We start from the raw sequence: 20,671 nt of genomic DNA, 5'->3' as shown, positions 1-20,671 counted from the left end.
AACACAATGTCCCAGTGACTAAACAGTTTCCTTCCCATACAAAAGCTTTTTCATCTTGTATTCCTAGTATATGAAGCACATTACTGAATATTTCCTTTGTCTATCAATGTGAACTGTCAGTTTGATTCACTATTCTGTAAAGATTCTAGCTCATTCATTATGAAATCCACGTGTTTATACAGCCATTCCCTATATATAAGAGCTCTTTCACTTAATTATTACTACTGTGAACACTAGAATAACTATCATTTTGATTCCTAAGAGTTTTGAATACTTTCATGCTGTTATATCGATCCATGAAAGCGAAGATTTAAGTGTTTAACTTAAAAATTCCAACTCATTTTGACAGAGTAATAAATATAAACATTATGGCACTCACCTCTCAGCTTTTTGAACACATTTCCCAGTGACTAAATTGTGTCCTTCAGATAATTGAGATCTCTGAACAAGTAATTCTAGAGTATGAAGCCTTACTTTAAATATTTCCCTAGTCTTAGTCCTAACACTAACCATAATACTAGCCCTAAACCGAGTGCAAACCCTAGCCTTAACCCTATCCATAACCCTAACCCTAACGCTAACCCTAACCCTAACCCTAACCCTAACCCTAACCCTAACTCTAACCCTAAACCTAGCCCTAGCTCTAATCCTACCCAAGCATTAACCCTAACCCTAACCCTAACCCTAACCCTAGACCTAAGCTATCCCTAAGCCTAACCCTAGCCCTAGCCCTAGCCCTAACAATAACCCTAACCCTAACCCTAACCCTAGCCCTAGCCCTAACCCTAACCCTAACCCTAACCCTTACTCTAAACTGTCATATCAGCTGTATGAAAATAACTATTTAAACTATGAACCCTAAGAAAATGAATGTTAAAATGTATAACCAACCTTCTTTCAAAAACGCCAACTCATTGAGAATGAATTATAAATGTAACCAGTATTCAAATCAGTTCTCTACTCTTAGAACACAATTTCCCAGTGATTAAACACTGTCCATCAGATATTATAGCTCTATGAACAGGTATACCTAGTGTTGCAAGTACATTCCTAAATATTTCCCTTGACTATCATTGTGAATTCTGCATTTGATTGACTTTTTTCCACTGTTTCAAGCTCCTTCATTGTGAATTCCAAGTATTTATACAGCATTTTTCCATATATACCAGCTCTTTTAACGTGAGTGATTATTATTCTAAAGACTATCATACCTTTCACAGCTCATGGAATACAAATTCTCAGTATTTCCACAGTGCACTAGAGGTATTAATGTTCTACAAACACATTCTCATTGTTTTAGACACATTCCTAGACATTTCCCTAGTCAGTCATTTTTACCTGTGAGTTTTAACATTTTCCTACGGGTATCTGAGCCCTATCAGATAAAATGTTGAAGTGTTTAACCAACCTTCTTTCAAAAACACCAACATTTAGACTAAATTATAATTGTAACCAGTATCCACCTCACTTCTCAGGTCTTCAACACAATTTCCCAGTGACCAAACACGTTCCTTCCGATACAACAGCTCTTTGATCCTGTATTCTTAGTATATGAAGCACATTCCTAAATATTTCCCTTGTCTATCAATTTGAATTCTCAGAGTTTGATTCACTATTCTGTAAAGATTCTAGCTCATTCATTATGAAATCCACGTGTTTATACAGCCATTCCCTGCATATCAGAGATCTTTCAACTTAATTATTACTACTTTGAACACCAGAATAACTATCATTTTGATTCCTAAGAGTTTTGAATACTTTCATGTTGTTATATCGATCCATGAAAGCGAAGATTTAAGTGTTTAACTTAAACACTCCAACTCATTTTGACAGAATAATAAATATAAACATTATGGCACTCACCTCTCAGCTTTTTGAACACGATTTTCCAGTGACTAAATTGTGTCCTTCAGATATTAAAACTCTCTGAACAAGTATTTCTAGTGTATGAAGCCATACTCTAAATATTTCCCTAGTCTATCACTGTGAATTCTCTGTTTGATTCATTTCTGTCTTGTAATTTAAGCTTTCATTGTTAATTCAAAGTGTTTCTATAGCATTTTTCCATCTACACCAGCCCTTTTAATGTGAGTGATTACTATTTTAAAGACTATCCCACCTTTCACAGCTCTTTGAATACAAATTCTCGGTATTTCAACAGGGCTCTAGAGGTATTCCGGATCTAAGTCGTAGTCCAAGTATTTCTGACACATTCCTAGACTTTTCCCTGGTATCTCATTTGGACCTGTGAGAGTTTTAAGATTTTCATACAGGTATGTGAGCCCTAAGACAATGAATGTTTAAATGTTTAACCAACCTTTCGAAAACGCCAACGCATTTAGACTAAATTATAAATGTAACCAGTGTCCAACTCAGTTCTCAGCTCTTTGAACACGATTTTCCACTGAGTAAATTGTGTCCTAACTCTAACCCTAACCTTCAACTGTCATATCAGCTGTATGATAATAACTATTTAAGATATCTGAGCATTATGAAAATGAATGTTTAAATATTTAACCAACCTTCTTTCAAAAACGCCAACACATTTAGACCGAATTTAAAAGATCAGTATCCACCTTAGTTCCCAGGTGTTCAACACAATGTCCCAGTGACTAAACAGTTTCCTTCCCATACAAAAGCTTTTTCATCTTGTATTCCTAGTATATGAAGCACATTACTGAATATTTCCTTTGTCTATCAATGTGAACTGTCAGTTTGATTCACTATTCTGTAAAGATTCTAGCTCATTCATTATGAAATCCACGTGTTTATACAGCCATTCCCTATATATAAGAGCTCTTTCACTTAATTATTACTACTGTGAACACTAGAATAACTATCATTTTGATTCCTAAGAGTTTTGAATACTTTCATGCTGTTATATCGATCCATGAAAGCGAAGATTTAAGTGTTTAACTTAAAAATTCCAACTCATTTTGACAGAGTAATAAATATAAACATTATGGCACTCACCTCTCAGCTTTTTGAACACATTTCCCAGTGACTAAATTGTGTCCTTCAGATAATTGAGATCTCTGAACAAGTAATTCTAGAGTATGAAGCCTTACTTTAAATATTTCCCTAGTCTTAGTCCTAACACTAACCATAATACTAGCCCTAAACCGAGTGCAAACCCTAGCCTTAACCCTATCCATAACCCTAACCCTAACGCTAACCCTAACCCTAACCCTAACCCTAACCCTAACTCTAACCCTAAACCTAGCCCTAGCTCTAATCCTACCCAAGCATTAACCCTAACCCTAACCCTAGCCCTAGCCCTAACCCTAACCCTAACCCTAACCCTTACTCTAAACTGTCATATCAGCTGTATGAAAATAACTATTTAAACTATGAACCCTAAGAAAATGAATGTTAAAATGTATAACCAACCTTCTTTCAAAAACGCCAACTCATTGAGAATGAATTATAAATGTAACCAGTATTCAAATCAGTTCTCTACTCTTAGAACACAATTTCCCAGTGATTAAACACTGTCCATCAGATATTATAGCTCTATGAACAGGTATACCTAGTGTTGCAAGTACATTCCTAAATATTTCCCTTGACTATCATTGTGAATTCTGCATTTGATTGACTTTTTTCCACTGTTTCAAGCTCCTTCATTGTGAATTCCAAGTATTTATACAGCATTTTTCCATATATACCAGCTCTTTTAACGTGAGTGATTATTATTCTAAAGACTATCATACCTTTCACAGCTCATGGAATACAAATTCTCAGTATTTCCACAGTGCACTAGAGGTATTAATGTTCTACAAACACATTCTCATTGTTTTAGACACATTCCTAGACATTTCCCTAGTCAGTCATTTTTACCTGTGAGTTTTAACATTTTCCTACGGGTATCTGAGCCCTATCAGATAAAATGTTGAAGTGTTTAACCAACCTTCTTTCAAAAACACCAACATTTAGACTAAATTATAATTGTAACCAGTATCCACCTCACTTCTCAGGTCTTCAACACAATTTCCCAGTGACCAAACACGTTCCTTCCGATACAACAGCTCTTTGATCCTGTATTCTTAGTATATGAAGCACATTCCTAAATATTTCCCTTGTCTATCAATTTGAATTCTCAGAGTTTGATTCACTATTCTGTAAAGATTCTAGCTCATTCATTATGAAATCCACGTGTTTATACAGCCATTCCCTGCATATCAGAGATCTTTCAACTTAATTATTACTACTTTGAACACCAGAATAACTATCATTTTGATTCCTAAGAGTTTTGAATACTTTCATGTTGTTATATCGATCCATGAAAGCGAAGATTTAAGTGTTTAACTTAAACACTCCAACTCATTTTGACAGAATAATAAATATAAACATTATGGCACTCACCTCTCAGCTTTTTGAACACGATTTTCCAGTGACTAAATTGTGTCCTTCAGATATTAAAACTGTCTGAACAAGTATTTCTAGTGTATGAAGCCATACTCTAAATATTTCCCTAGTCTATCACTGTGAATTCTCTGTTTGATTCATTTCTGTCTTGTAATTTAAGCTTTCATTGTTAATTCAAAGTGTTTCTATAGCATTTTTCCATCTACACCAGCCCTTTTAATGTGAGTGATTACTATTTTAAAGACTATCCCACCTTTCACAGCTCTTTGAATACAAATTCTCGGTATTTCAACAGGGCTCTAGAGGTATTCCGGATCTAAGTCGTAGTCCAAGTATTTCTGACACATTCCTAGACTTTTCCCTGGTATCTCATTTGGACCTGTGAGAGTTTTAAGATTTTCATACAGGTATGTGAGCCCTAAGACAATGAATGTTTAAATGTTTAACCAACCTTTCGAAAACGCCAACGCATTTAGACTAAATTATAAATGTAACCAGTGTCCAACTCAGTTCTCAGCTCTTTGAACACGATTTTCCACTGAGTAAATTGTGTCCTAACTCTAACCCTAACCTTCAACTGTCATATCAGCTGTATGATAATAACTATTTAAGATATCTGAGCATTATGAAAATGAATGTTTAAATATTTAACCAACCTTCTTTCAAAAACGCCAACACATTTAGACCGAATTTAAAAGATCAGTATCCACCTTAGTTCCCAGGTGTTCAACACAATGTCCCAGTGACTAAACAGTTTCCTTCCCATACAAAAGCTTTTTCATCTTGTATTCCTAGTATATGAAGCACATTACTGAATATTTCCTTTGTCTATCAATGTGAACTGTCAGTTTGATTCACTATTCTGTAAAGATTCTAGCTCATTCATTATGAAATCCACGTGTTTATACAGCCATTCCCTATATATAAGAGCTCTTTCACTTAATTATTACTACTGTGAACACTAGAATAACTATCATTTTGATTCCTAAGAGTTTTGAATACTTTCATGCTGTTATATCGATCCATGAAAGCGAAGATTTAAGTGTTTAACTTAAAAATTCCAACTCATTTTGACAGAGTAATAAATATAAACATTATGGCACTCACCTCTCAGCTTTTTGAACACATTTCCCAGTGACTAAATTGTGTCCTTCAGATAATTGAGATCTCTGAACAAGTAATTCTAGAGTATGAAGCCTTACTTTAAATATTTCCCTAGTCTTAGTCCTAACACTAACCATAATACTAGCCCTAAACCGAGTGCAAACCCTAGCCTTAACCCTATCCATAACCCTAACCCTAACGCTAACCCTAACCCTAACCCTAACCCTAACCCTAACTCTAACCCTAAACCTAGCCCTAGCTCTAATCCTACCCAAGCATTAACCCTAACCCTAACCCTAACCCTAACCCTAGACCTAAGCTATCCCTAAGCCTAACCCTAGCCCTAGCCCTAGCCCTAACAATAACCCTAACCCTAACCCTAACCCTAGCCCTAGCCCTAACCCTAACCCTAACCCTAACCCTTACTCTAAACTGTCATATCAGCTGTATGAAAATAACTATTTAAACTATGAACCCTAAGAAAATGAATGTTAAAATGTATAACCAACCTTCTTTCAAAAACGCCAACTCATTGAGAATGAATTATAAATGTAACCAGTATTCAAATCAGTTCTCTACTCTTAGAACACAATTTCCCAGTGATTAAACACTGTCCATCAGATATTATAGCTCTATGAACAGGTATACCTAGTGTTGCAAGTACACTCCTAAATATTTCCCTTGACTATCATTGTGAATTCTGCATTTGATTGACTTTTTTCCACTGTTTCAAGCTCCTTCATTGTGAATTCCAAGTATTTATACAGCATTTTTCCATATATACAAGCTCTTTTAACGTGAGTGATTATTATTCTAAAGACTATCATACCTTTCACAGCTCATGGAATACAAATTCTCAGTATTTCCACAGTGCACTAGAGGTATTAATGTTCTACAAACACATTCTCAGTGTTTTAGACACATTCCTAGACATTTCCCTAGTCAGTCATTTTTACCTGTGAGTTTTAACATTTTCCTACGGGTATCTGAGCCCTATCAGATAAAATGTTGAAGTGTTTAACCAACCTTCTTTCAAAAACACCAACATTTAGACTAAATTATAATTGTAACCAGTATCCACCTCACTTCTCAGGTCTTCAACACAATTTCCCAGTGACCAAACACGTTCCTTCCGATACAACAGCTCTTTGATCCTGTATTCTTAGTATATGAAGCACATTCCTAAATATTTCCCTTGTCTATCAATTTGAATTCTCAGAGTTTGATTCACTATTCTGTAAAGATTCTAGCTCATTCATTATGAAATCCACGTGTTTATACAGCCATTCCCTGCATATCAGAGATCTTTCAACTTAATTATTACTACTTTGAACACCAGAATAACTATCATTTTGATTCCTAAGAGTTTTGAATACTTTCATGTTGTTATATCGATCCATGAAAGCGAAGATTTAAGTGTTTAACTTAAACACTCCAACTCATTTTGACAGAATAATAAATATAAACATTATGGCACTCACCTCTCAGCTTTTTGAACACGATTTTCCAGTGACTAAATTGTGTCCTTCAGATATTAAAACTGTCTGAACAAGTATTTCTAGTGTATGAAGCCATACTCTAAATATTTCCCTAGTCTATCACTGTGAATTCTCTGTTTGATTCATTTCTGTCTTGTAATTTAAGCTTTCATTGTTAATTCAAAGTGTTTCTATAGCATTTTTCCATCTACACCAGCCCTTTTAATGTGAGTGATTACTATTTTAAAGACTATCCCACCTTTCACAGCTCTTTGAATACAAATTCTCGGTATTTCAACAGGGCTCTAGAGGTATTCCGGATCTAAGTCGTAGTCCAAGTATTTCTGACACATTCCTAGACTTTTCCCTGGTATCTCATTTGGACCTGTGAGAGTTTTAAGATTTTCATACAGGTATGTGAGCCCTAAGACAATGAATGTTTAAATGTTTAACCAACCTTTCGAAAACGCCAACGCATTTAGACTAAATTATAAATGTAACCAGTGTCCAACTCAGTTCTCAGCTCTTTGAACACGATTTTCCACTGAGTAAATTGTGTCCTAACTCTAACCCTAACCTTCAACTGTCATATCAGCTGTATGATAATAACTATTTAAGATATCTGAGCATTATGAAAATGAATGTTTAAATATTTAACCAACCTTCTTTCAAAAACGCCAACACATTTAGACCGAATTTAAAAGATCAGTATCCACCTTAGTTCCCAGGTGTTCAACACAATGTCCCAGTGACTAAACAGTTTCCTTCCCATACAAAAGCTTTTTCATCTTGTATTCCTAGTATATGAAGCACATTACTGAATATTTCCTTTGTCTATCAATGTGAACTGTCAGTTTGATTCACTATTCTGTAAAGATTCTAGCTCATTCATTATGAAATCCACGTGTTTATACAGCCATTCCCTATATATAAGAGCTCTTTCACTTAATTATTACTACTGTGAACACTAGAATAACTATCATTTTGATTCCTAAGAGTTTTGAATACTTTCATGCTGTTATATCGATCCATGAAAGCGAAGATTTAAGTGTTTAACTTAAAAATTCCAACTCATTTTGACAGAGTAATAAATATAAACATTATGGCACTCACCTCTCAGCTTTTTGAACACATTTCCCAGTGACTAAATTGTGTCCTTCAGATAATTGAGATCTCTGAACAAGTAATTCTAGAGTATGAAGCCTTACTTTAAATATTTCCCTAGTCTTAGGCCTAACACTAACCATAATACTAGCCCTAAACCGAGTGCAAACCCTAGCCTTAACCCTATCCATAACCCTAACCCTAACGCTAACCCTAACCCTAACCCTAACCCTAACCCTAACCCTAACCCTAACTCTAACCCTAAACCTAGCCCTAGCTCTAATCCTACCCAAGCATTAACCCTAACCCTAACCCTAACCCTAACCCTAGACCTAAGCTATCCCTAAGCCTAACCCTAGCCCTAGCCCTAGCCCTAACAATAACCCTAACCCTAACCCTAACCCTAGCCCTAGCCCTAACCCTAACCCTAACCCTAACCCTTACTCTAAACTGTCATATCAGCTGTATGAAAATAACTATTTAAACTATGAACCCTAAGAAAATGAATGTTAAAATGTATAACCAACCTTCTTTCAAAAACGCCAACTCATTGAGAATGAATTATAAATGTAACCAGTATTCAAATCAGTTCTCTACTCTTAGAACACAATTTCCCAGTGATTAAACACTGTCCATCAGATATTATAGCTCTATGAACAGGTATACCTAGTGTTGCAAGTACATTCCTAAATATTTCCCTTGACTATCATTGTGAATTCTGCATTTGATTGACTTTTTTCCACTGTTTCAAGCTCCTTCATTGTGAATTCCAAGTATTTATACAGCATTTTTCCATATATACCAGCTCTTTTAACGTGAGTGATTATTATTCTAAAGACTATCATACCTTTCACAGCTCATGGAATACAAATTCTCAGTATTTCCACAGTGCACTAGAGGTATTAATGTTCTACAAACACATTCTCATTGTTTTAGACACATTCCTAGACATTTCCCTAGTCAGTCATTTTTACCTGTGAGTTTTAACATTTTCCTACGGGTATCTGAGCCCTATCAGATAAAATGTTGAAGTGTTTAACCAACCTTCTTTCAAAAACACCAACATTTAGACTAAATTATAATTGTAACCAGTATCCACCTCACTTCTCAGGTCTTCAACACAATTTCCCAGTGACCAAACACGTTCCTTCCGATACAACAGCTCTTTGATCCTGTATTCTTAGTATATGAAGCACATTCCTAAATATTTCCCTTGTCTATCAATTTGAATTCTCAGAGTTTGATTCACTATTCTGTAAAGATTCTAGCTCATTCATTATGAAATCCACGTGTTTATACAGCCATTCCCTGCATATCAGAGATCTTTCAACTTAATTATTACTACTTTGAACACCAGAATAACTATCATTTTGATTCCTAAGAGTTTTGAATACTTTCATGTTGTTATATCGATCCATGAAAGCGAAGATTTAAGTGTTTAACTTAAACACTCCAACTCATTTTGACAGAATAATAAATATAAACATTATGGCACTCACCTCTCAGCTTTTTGAACACGATTTTCCAGTGACTAAATTGTGTCCTTCAGATATTAAAACTCTCTGAACAAGTATTTCTAGTGTATGAAGCCATACTCTAAATATTTCCCTAGTCTATCACTGTGAATTCTCTGTTTGATTCATTTCTGTCTTGTAATTTAAGCTTTCATTGTTAATTCAAAGTGTTTCTATAGCATTTTTCCATCTACACCAGCCCTTTTAATGTGAGTGATTACTATTTTAAAGACTATCCCACCTTTCACAGCTCTTTGAATACAAATTCTCGGTATTTCAACAGGGCTCTAGAGGTATTCCGGATCTAAGTCGTAGTCCAAGTATTTCTGACACATTCCTAGACTTTTCCCTGGTATCTCATTTGGACCTGTGAGAGTTTTAAGATTTTCATACAGGTATGTGAGCCCTAAGACAATGAATGTTTAAATGTTTAACCAACCTTTCGAAAACGCCAACGCATTTAGACTAAATTATAAATGTAACCAGTGTCCAACTCAGTTCTCAGCTCTTTGAACACGATTTTCCACTGAGTAAATTGTGTCCTAACTCTAACCCTAACCTTCAACTGTCATATCAGCTGTATGATAATAACTATTTAAGATATCTGAGCATTATGAAAATGAATGTTTAAATATTTAACCAACCTTCTTTCAAAAACGCCAACACATTTAGACCGAATTTAAAAGATCAGTATCCACCTTAGTTCCCAGGTCTTCAACACAATGTCCCAGTGACTAAACAGTTTCCTTCCCATACAAAAGCTTTTTCATCTTGTATTCCTAGTATATGAAGCACATTACTGAATATTTCCTTTGTCTATCAATGTGAACTGTCAGTTTGATTCACTATTCTGTAAAGATTCTAGCTCATTCATTATGAAATCCACGTGTTTATACAGCCATTCCCTATATATAAGAGCTCTTTCACTTAATTATTACTACTGTGAACACTAGAATAACTATCATTTTGATTCCTAAGAGTTTTGAATACTTTCATGCTGTTATATCGATCCATGAAAGCGAAGATTTAAGTGTTTAACTTAAAAATTCCAACTCATTTTGACAGAGTAATAAATATAAACATTATGGCACTCACCTCTCAGCTTTTTGAACACATTTCCCAGTGACTAAATTGTGTCCTTCAGATAATTGAGATCTCTGAACAAGTAATTCTAGAGTATGAAGCCTTACTTTAAATATTTCCCTAGTCTTAGTCCTAACACTAACCATAATACTAGCCCTAAACCGAGTGCAAACCCTAGCCTTAACCCTATCCATAACCCTAACCCTAACGCTAACCCTAACCCTAACCCTAACCCTAACCCTAACCCTAACCCTAACTCTAACCCTAAACCTAGCCCTAGCTCTAATCCTACCCAAGCATTAACCCTAACCCTAACCCTAACCCTAACCCTAGACCTAAGCTATCCCTAAGCCTAACCCTAGCCCTAGCCCTAGCCCTAACAATAACCCTAACCCTAACCCTAACCCTAGCCCTAGCCCTAACCCTAACCCTAACCCTAACCCTTACTCTAAACTGTCATATCAGCTGTATGAAAATAACTATTTAAACTATGAACCCTAAGAAAATGAATGTTAAAATGTATAACCAACCTTCTTTCAAAAACGCCAACTCATTGAGAATGAATTATAAATGTAACCAGTATTCAAATCAGTTCTCTACTCTTAGAACACAATTTCCCAGTGATTAAACACTGTCCATCAGATATTATAGCTCTATGAACAGGTATACCTAGTGTTGCAAGTACATTCCTAAATATTTCCCTTGACTATCATTGTGAATTCTGCATTTGATTGACTTTTTTCCACTGTTTCAAGCTCCTTCATTGTGAATTCCAAGTATTTATACAGCATTTTTCCATATATACCAGCTCTTTTAACGTGAGTGATTATTATTCTAAAGACTATCATACCTTTCACAGCTCATGGAATACAAATTCTCAGTATTTCCACAGTGCACTAGAGGTATTAATGTTCTACAAACACATTCTCATTGTTTTAGACACATTCCTAGACATTTCCCTAGTCAGTCATTTTTACCTGTGAGTTTTAACATTTTCCTACGGGTATCTGAGCCCTATCAGATAAAATGTTGAAGTGTTTAACCAACCTTCTTTCAAAAACACCAACATTTAGACTAAATTATAATTGTAACCAGTATCCACCTCACTTCTCAGGTCTTCAACACAATTTCCCAGTGACCAAACACGTTCCTTCCGATACAACAGCTCTTTGATCCTGTATTCTTAGTATATGAAGCACATTCCTAAATATTTCCCTTGTCTATCAATTTGAATTCTCAGAGTTTGATTCACTATTCTGTAAAGATTCTAGCTCATTCATTATGAAATCCACGTGTTTATACAGCCATTCCCTGCATATCAGAGATCTTTCAACTTAATTATTACTACTTTGAACACCAGAATAACTATCATTTTGATTCCTAAGAGTTTTGAATACTTTCATGTTGTTATATCGATCCATGAAAGCGAAGATTTAAGTGTTTAACTTAAACACTCCAACTCATTTTGACAGAATAATAAATATAAACATTATGGCACTCACCTCTCAGCTTTTTGAACACGATTTTCCAGTGACTAAATTGTGTCCTTCAGATATTAAAACTCTCTGAACAAGTATTTCTAGTGTATGAAGCCATACTCTAAATATTTCCCTAGTCTATCACTGTGAATTCTCTGTTTGATTCATTTCTGTCTTGTAATTTAAGCTTTCATTGTTAATTCAAAGTGTTTCTATAGCATTTTTCCATCTACACCAGCCCTTTTAATGTGAGTGATAACTATTTTAAAGACTATCCCACCTTTCACAGCTCTTCGAATACAAATTCTCGGTATTTCAACATGGCTCTAGAGGTATTCCGGTTCTAAGTCGTAGTCCAAGTATTTCTGACACATTCCTAGACTTTTCCCTGGTATCTCATTTGTACCTGTGAGAGTTTTAAGATTTTCATACAGGTATGTGAGCCCTAAGACAATGAATGTTTAAATGTTTAACCAACCTTTCGAAAACGCCAACGCATTTAGACTAAATTATAAATGTAACCAGTGTCCAACTCAGTTCTCAGCTCTTTGAACACGATTTTCCACTGAGTAAATTGTGTCCTAACTCTAACCCTAACCTTCAACTGTCATATCAGCTGTATGATAATAACTATTTAAGATATCTGAGCATTATGAAAATGAATGTTTAAATATTTAACCAACCTTCTTTCAAAAACGCCAACACATTTAGACCGAATTTAAAAGATCAGTATCCACCTTAGTTCCCAGGTCTTCAACACAATGTCCCAGTGACTAAACAGTTTCCTTCCCATACAAAAGCTTTTTCATCTTGTATTCCTAGTATATGAAGCACATTACTGAATATTTCCTTTGTCTATCAATGTGAACTGTCAGTTTGATTCACTATTCTGTAAAGATTCTAGCTCATTCATTATGAAATCCACGTGTTTATACAGCCATTCCCTATATATAAGAGCTCTTTCACTTAATTATTACTACTGTGAACACTAGAATAACTATCATTTTGATTCCTAAGAGTTTTGAATACTTTCATGCTGTTATATCGATCCATGAAAGCGAAGATTTAAGTGTTTAACTTAAAAATTCCAACTCATTTTGACAGAGTAATAAATATAAACATTATGGCACTCACCTCTCAGCTTTTTGAACACATTTCCCAGTGACTAAATTGTGTCCTTCAGATAATTGAGATCTCTGAACAAGTAATTCTAGAGTATGAAGCCTTACTTTAAATATTTCCCTAGTCTTAGTCCTAACACTAACCATAATACTAGCCCTAAACCGAGTGCAAACCCTAGCCTTAACCCTATCCATAACCCTAACCCTAACGCTAACCCTAACCCTAACCCTAACCCTAACCCTAACCCTAACCCTAACTCTAACCCTAAACCTAGCCCTAGCTCTAATCCTACCCAAGCATTAACCCTAACCCTAACCCTAACCCTAACCCTAGACCTAAGCTATCCCTAAGCCTAACCCTAGCCCTAGCCCTAGCCCTAACAATAACCCTAACCCTAACCCTAACCCTAGCCCTAGCCCTAACCCTAACCCTAACCCTAACCCTTACTCTAAACTGTCATATCAGCTGTATGAAAATAACTATTTAAACTACGAACCCTAAGAAAATGAATGTTAAAATGTATAACCAACCTTCTTTCAAAAACGCCAACTCATTGAGAATGAATTATAAATGTAACCAGTATTCAAATCAGTTCTCTACTCTTAGAACACAATTTCCCAGTGATTAAACACTGTCCATCAGATATTATAGCTCTATGAACAGGTATACCTAGTGTTGCAAGTACATTCCTAAATATTTCCCTTGACTATCATTGTGAATTCTGCATTTGATTGACTTTTTTCCACTGTTTCAAGCTCCTTCATTGTGAATTCCAAGTATTTATACAGCATTTTTCCATATATACCAGCTCTTTTAACGTGAGTGATTATTATTCTAAAGACTATCATACCTTTCACAGCTCATGGAATACAAATTCTCAGTATTTCCACAGTGCACTAGAGGTATTAATGTTCTACAAACACATTCTCAGTGTTTTAGACACATTCCTAGACATTTCCCTAGTCAGTCATTTTTACCTGTGAGTTTTAACATTTTCCTACGGGTATCTGAGCCCTATCAGATAAAATGTTGAAGTGTTTAACCAACCTTCTTTCAAAAACACCAACATTTAGACTAAATTATAATTGTAACCAGTATCCACCTCACTTCTCAGGTCTTCAACACAATTTCCCAGTGACCAAACACGTTCCTTCCGATACAACAGCTCTTTGATCCTGTATTCTTAGTATATGAAGCACATTCCTAAATATTTCCCTTGTCTATCAATTTGAATTCTCAGAGTTTGATTCACTATTCTGTAAAGATTCTAGCTCATTCATTATGAAATCCACGTGTTTATACAGCCATTCCCTGCATATCAGAGATCTTTCAACTTAATTATTACTACTTTGAACACCAGAATAACTATCATTTTGATTCCTAAGAGTTTTGAATACTTTCATGTTGTTATATCGATCCATGAAAGCGAAGATTTAAGTGTTTAACTTAAACACTCCAACTCATTTTGACAGAATAATAAATATAAACATTATGGCACTCACCTCTCAGCTTTTTGAACACGATTTTCCAGTGACTAAATTGTGTCCTTCAGATATTAAAACTCTCTGAACAAGTATTTCTAGTGTATGAAGCCATACTCTAAATATTTCCCTAGTCTATCACTGTGAATTCTCTGTTTGATTCATTTCTGTCTTGTAATTTAAGCTTTCATTGTTAATTCAAAGTGTTTCTATAGCATTTTTCCATCTACACCAGCCCTTTTAATGTGAGTGATTACTATTTTAAAGACTATCCCACCTTTCACAGCTCTTTGAATACAAATTCTCGGTATTTCAACAGGGCTCTAGAGGTATTCCGGATCTAAGTAGTAGTCCAAGTATTTCTGACACATTCCTAGACTTTTCCCTGGTATCTCATTTGGACCTGTGAGAGTTTTAAGATTTTCATACAGGTATGTGAGCCCTAAGACAATGAATGTTTAAATGTTTAACCAACCTTTCGAAAACGCCAATGCATTTAGACTAAATTATAAATGTAACCAGTGTCCAACTCAGTTCTCAGCTCTTTGAACACGATTTTCCACTGAGTAAATTGTGTCCTAACTCTAACCCTAACCTTCAACTGTCATATCAGCTGTATGATAATAACTATTTAAGATATCTGAGCATTATGAAAATGAATGTTTAAATATTTAACCAACCTTCTTTCAAAAACGCCAACACATTTAGACCGAATTTAAAAGATCAGTATCCACCTTAGTTCCCAGGTCTTCAACACAATGTCCCAGTGACTAAACAGTTTCCTTCCCATACAAAAGCTTTTTCATCTTGTATTCCTAGTATATGAAGCACATTACTGAATATTTCCTTTGTCTATCAATGTGAACTGTCAGTTTGATTCACTATTCTGTAAAGATTCTAGCTCATTCATTATGAAATCCACGTGTTTATACAGCCATTCCCTATATATAAGAGCTCTTTCACTTAATTATTACTACTGTGAACACTAGAATAACTATCATTTTGATTCCTAAGAGTTTTGAATACTTTCATGCTGTTATATCGATCCATGAAAGCGAAGATTTAAGTGTTTAACTTAAAAATTCCAACTCATTTTGACAGAGTAATAAATATAAACATTATGGCACTCACCTCTCAGCTTTTTGAACACATTTCCCAGTGACTAAATTGTGTCCTTCAGATAATTGAGATCTCTGAACAAGTAATTCTAGAGTATGAAGCCTTACTTTAAATATTTCCCTAGTCTTAGTCCTAACACTAACCATAATACTAGCCCTAAACCGAGTGCAAACCCTAGCCTTAACCCTATCCATAACCCTAACCCTAACGCTAACCCTAACCCTAACCCTAACCCTAACCCTAACTCTAACCCTAAACCTAGCCCTAGCTCTAATCCTACCCAAGCATTAACCCTAACCCTAACCCTAGCCCTAGCCCTAACCCTAACCCTAACCCTAACCCTTACTCTAAACTGTCATATCAGCTGTATGAAAATAACTATTTAAACTATGAACCCTAAGAAAATGAATGTTAAAATGTATAACCAACCTTCTTTCAAAAACGCCAACTCATTGAGAATGAATTATAAATGTAACCAGTATTCAAATCAGTTCTCTACTCTTAGAACACAATTTCCCAGTGATTAAACACTGTCCATCAGATATTATAGCTCTATGAACAGGTATACCTAGTGTTGCAAGTACATTCCTAAATATTTCCCTTGACTATCATTGTGAATTCTGCATTTGATTGACTTTTTTCCACTGTTTCAAGCTCCTTCATTGTGAATTCCAAGTATTTATACAGCATTTTTCCATATATACCAGCTCTTTTAACGTGAGTGATTATTATTCTAAAGACTATCATACCTTTCACAGCTCATGGAATACAAATTCTCAGTATTTCCACAGTGCACTAGAGGTATTAATGTTCTACAAACACATTCTCAGTGTTTTAGACACATTCCTAGACATTTCCCTAGTCAGTCATTTTTACCTGTGAGTTTTAACATTTTCCTACGGGTATCTGAGCCCTATCAGATAAAATGTTGAAGTGTTTAACCAACCTTCTTTCAAAAACACCAACATTTAGACTAAATTATAATTGTAACCAGTATCCACCTCACTTCTCAGGTCTTCAACACAATTTCCCAGTGACCAAACACGTTCCTTCCGATACAACAGCTCTTTGATCCTGTATTCTTAGTATATGAAGCACATTCCTAAATATTTCCCTTGTCTATCAATTTGAATTCTCAGAGTTTGATTCACTATTCTGTAAAGATTCTAGCTCATTCATTATGAAATCCACGTGTTTATACAGCCATTCCCTGCATATCAGAGATCTTTCAACTTAATTATTACTACTTTGAACACCAGAATAACTATCATTTTGATTCCTAAGAGTTTTGAATACTTTCATGTTGTTATATCGATCCATGAAAGCGAAGATTTAAGTGTTTAACTTAAACACTCCAACTCATTTTGACAGAATAATAAATATAAACATTATGGCACTCACCTCTCAGCTTTTTGAACACGATTTTCCAGTGACTAAATTGTGTCCTTCAGATATTAAAACTCTCTGAACAAGTATTTCTAGTGTATGAAGCCATACTCTAAATATTTCCCTAGTCTATCACTGTGAATTCTCTGTTTGATTCATTTCTGTCTTGTAATTTAAGCTTTCATTGTTAATTCAAAGTGTTTCTATAGCATTTTTCCATCTACACCAGCCCTTTTAATGTGAGTGATTACTATTTTAAAGACTATCCCACCTTTCACAGCTCTTTGAATACAAATTCTCGGTATTTCAACAGGGCTCTAGAGGTATTCCGGATCTAAGTCGTAGTCCAAGTATTTCTGACACATTCCTAGACTTTTCCCTGGTATCTCATTTGGACCTGTGAGAGTTTTAAGATTTTCATACAGGTATGTGAGCCCTAAGACAATGAATGTTTAAATGTTTAACCAACCTTTCGAAAACGCCAACGCATTTAGACTAAATTATAAATGTAACCAGTGTCCAACTCAGTTCTCAGCTCTTTGAACACGATTTTCCACTGAGTAAATTGTGTCCTAACTCTAACCCTAACCTTCAATTGTCATATCAGCTGTATGATAATAACTATTTAAGATATCTGAGCATTATGAAAATGAATGTTTAAATATTTAACCAACCTTCTTTCAAAAACGCCAACACATTTAGACCGAATTTAAAAGATCAGTATCCACCTTAGTTCCCAGGTCTTCAACACAATGTCCCAGTGACTAAACAGTTTCCTTCCCATACAAAAGCTTTTTCATCTTGTATTCCTAGTATATGAAGCACATTACTGAATATTTCCTTTGTCTATCAATGTGAACTGTCAGTTTGATTCACTATTCTGTAAAGATTCTAGCTCATTCATTATGAAATCCACGTGTTTATACAGCCATTCCCTATATATAAGAGCTCTTTCACTTAATTATTACTACTGTGAACACTAGAATAACTATCATTTTGATTCCTAAGAGTTTTGAATACTTTCATGCTGTTATATCGATCCATGAAAGCGAAGATTTAAGTGTTTAACTTAAAAATTCCAACTCATTTTGACAGAGTAATAAATATAAACATTATGGCACTCACCTCTCAGCTTTTTGAACACATTTCCCAGTGACTAAATTGTGTCCTTCAGATAATTGAGATCTCTGAACAAGTAATTCTAGAGTATGAAGCCTTACTTTAAATATTTCCCTAGTCTTAGTCCTAACACTAACCATAATACTAGCCTTAAACCGAGTGCAAACCCTAGCCTTAACCCTATCCATAACCCTAACCCTAACGCTAACCCTAACCCTAACCCTAACCCTAACCCTAACTCTAACCCTAAACCTAGCCCTAGCTCTAATCCTACCCAAGCATTAACCCTAACCCTAACCCTAACCCTAACCCTAGACCTAAGCTATCCCTAAGCCTAACCCTAGCCCTAGCCCTAGCCCTAACAATAACCCTAACCCTAACCCTAACCCTAGCCCTAGCCCTAACCCTAACCCTAACCCTAACCCTTACTCTAAACTGTCATATCAGCTGTATGAAAATAACTATTTAAACTATGAACCCTAAGAAAATGAATGTTAAAATGTATAACCAACCTTCTTTCAAAAACGCCAACTCATTGAGAATGAATTATAAATGTAACCAGTATTCAAATCAGTTCTCTACTCTTAGAACACAATTTCCCAGTGATTAAACACTGTCCATCAGATATTATAGCTCTATGAACAGGTATACCTAGTGTTGCAAGTACATTCCTAAATATTTCCCTTGACTATCATTGTGAATTCTGCATTTGATTGACTTTTTTCCACTGTTTCAAGCTCCTTCATTGTGAATTCCAAGTATTTATACAGCATTTTTCCATATATACCAGCTCTTTTAACGTGAGTGATTATTATTCTAAAGACTATCATACCTTTCACAGCTCATGGAATACAAATTCTCAGTATTTCCACAGTGCACTAGAGGTATTAATGTTCTACAAACACATTCTCAGTGTTTTAGACACATTCCTAGACATTTCCCTAGTCAGTCATTTTTACCTGTGAGTTTTAACATTTTCCTACGGGTATCTGAGCCCTATCAGATAAAATGTTGAAGTGTTTAACCAACCTTCTTTCAAAAACACCAACATTTAGACTAAATTATAATTGTAACCAGTATCCACCTCACTTCTCAGGTCTTCAACACAATTTCCCAGTGACCAAACACGTTCCTTCCGATACAACAGCTCTTTGATCCTGTATTCTTAGTATATGAAGCACATTCCTAAATATTTCCCTTGTCTATCAATTTGAATTCTCAGAGTTTGATTCACTATTCTGTAAAGATTCTAGCTCATTCATTATGAAATCCACGTGTTTATACAGCCATTCCCTGCATATCAGAGATCTTTCAACTTAATTATTACTACTTTGAACACCAGAATAACTATCATTTTGATTCCTAAGAGTTTTGAATACTTTCATGTTGTTATATCGATCCATGAAAGCGAAGATTTAAGTGTTTAACTTAAACACTCCAACTCATTTTGACAGAATAATAAATATAAACATTATGGCACTCACCTCTCAGCTTTTTGAACACGATTTTCCAGTGACTAAATTGTGTCCTTCAGATATTAAAACTCTCTGAACAAGTATTTCTAGTGTATGAAGCCATACTCTAAATATTTCCCTAGTCTATCACTGTGAATTCTCTGTTTGATTCATTTCTGTCTTGTAATTTAAGCTTTCATTGTTAATTCAAAGTGTTTCTATAGCATTTTTCCATCTACACCAGCCCTTTTAATGTGAGTGATTACTATTTTAAAGACTATCCCACCTTTCACAGCTCTTTGAATACAAATTCTCGGTATTTCAACAGGGCTCTAGAGGTATTCCGGATCTAAGTCGTAGTCCAAGTATTTCTGACACATTCCTAGACTTTTCCCTGGTATCTCATTTGGACCTGTGAGAGTTTTAAGATTTTCATACAGGTATGTGAGCCCTAAGACAATGAATGTTTAAATGTTTAACCAACCTTTCGAAAACGCCAACGCATTTAGACTAAATTATAAATGTAACCAGTGTCCAACTCAGTTCTCAGCTCTTTGAACACGATTTTCCACTGAGTAAATTGTGTCCTAACTCTAACCCTAACCTTCAACTGTCATATCAGCTGTATGATAATAACTATTTAAGATATCTGAGCATTATGAAAATGAATGTTTAAATATTTAACCAACCTTCTTTCAAAAACGCCAACACATTTAGACCGAATTTAAAAGATCAGTATCCACCTTAGTTCCCAGGTCTTCAACACAATGTCCCAGTGACTAAACAGTTTCCTTCCCATACAAAAGCTTTTTCATCTTGTATTCCTAGTATATGAAGCACATTACTGAATATTTCCTTTGTCTA

Source organism: Plecotus auritus (genome assembly GCF_963455305.1).
Source record: "Plecotus auritus genome assembly, chromosome: 5".
NCBI lineage: Eukaryota > Metazoa > Chordata > Mammalia > Chiroptera > Vespertilionidae > Plecotus > Plecotus auritus.
Note: the sequence above shows the minus strand (reverse complement) of the source record.